Raw genomic sequence first — 964 nt, forward strand, 5'->3', positions numbered from 1 at the left:
CACTTGCCTAAAAATAGAAAAAAAAAACATGAGGAGAAAGAAAGCACAGAACAATTGTCTGAGAACACACAGTTTGCCTGCTTTTCCCATTTGTCTTCACCTCAACAATAAACATCCTGATTTGTGTATATTAAAGGTTGCTTTGGCTCTGAGTGATCTGCAGACTGTATTAACTTAGGGGAAATTCTTTAACTAAAATGACAATAAGAACATAGAAAGTCATTTTGTACATACAGAACTGGTCATTCTTCTAACACCTACGTGTACACCTTTTATTGGCACATGCTGGCAGTGCACGCAGTTTACAGTCATCTTGGGGAGTGTGGGCAGACTGCAGCTTGTTTCTTTCTTTAGTTCCTCTCCCCTTACCTCCTCGTCCCCGCACCCTCCTTGCCCTACCCTGGTTTACCTTTTTCTGATATTGGTCTTAGCTCCTGTTCCTGCATATAATGATTACATTCATTGAGGTTATTTGGTTTCTGTCCATGGCCCGTCCTTATTCCACTCACGAAGGTCATTGTGCTTCCATTCTGTCATCTGAAAGGGCACGCGTGACAACCTTCTGTGCTGACTGTAACCACGAAGTGAGTACAGAAAGAACTTTAATAGTACCTGATTCAGGCAGATCATTCAATAGTTATATACTTATTTTAGGAAAATTATTTGCTTTTACATCTCACGTAACATGGTGAAGGCTTATTGTTTATTTTGGGAAGAAATAGCATTTCAGGTCAGTAGGCTGGGCATCTAATCTTATAGTCATTACACTTAATGTTGCTTTTATTTGTCATCTAGTGAAATCTTGCAAAATTTGTCTATTTCTGCCAGATGTGAATGGAGAGTGTCACTCCTACAAGAATGGGAAGCCTAGAGCCTGGGAGCCACCCAATCCTATGATGACATTACTGGCCTTTGTGTGACCTCACGCTTGAGCTTGTTTAGTGCACACAAAGTCTGGGGATCC

Source organism: Fukomys damarensis, unplaced genomic scaffold (assembly GCF_012274545.1).
Source record: "Fukomys damarensis isolate Sample0158 unplaced genomic scaffold, DMR_v1.0_HiC HiC_scaffold_73850, whole genome shotgun sequence".
In the NCBI taxonomy this organism is placed as follows: domain Eukaryota; kingdom Metazoa; phylum Chordata; class Mammalia; order Rodentia; family Bathyergidae; genus Fukomys; species Fukomys damarensis.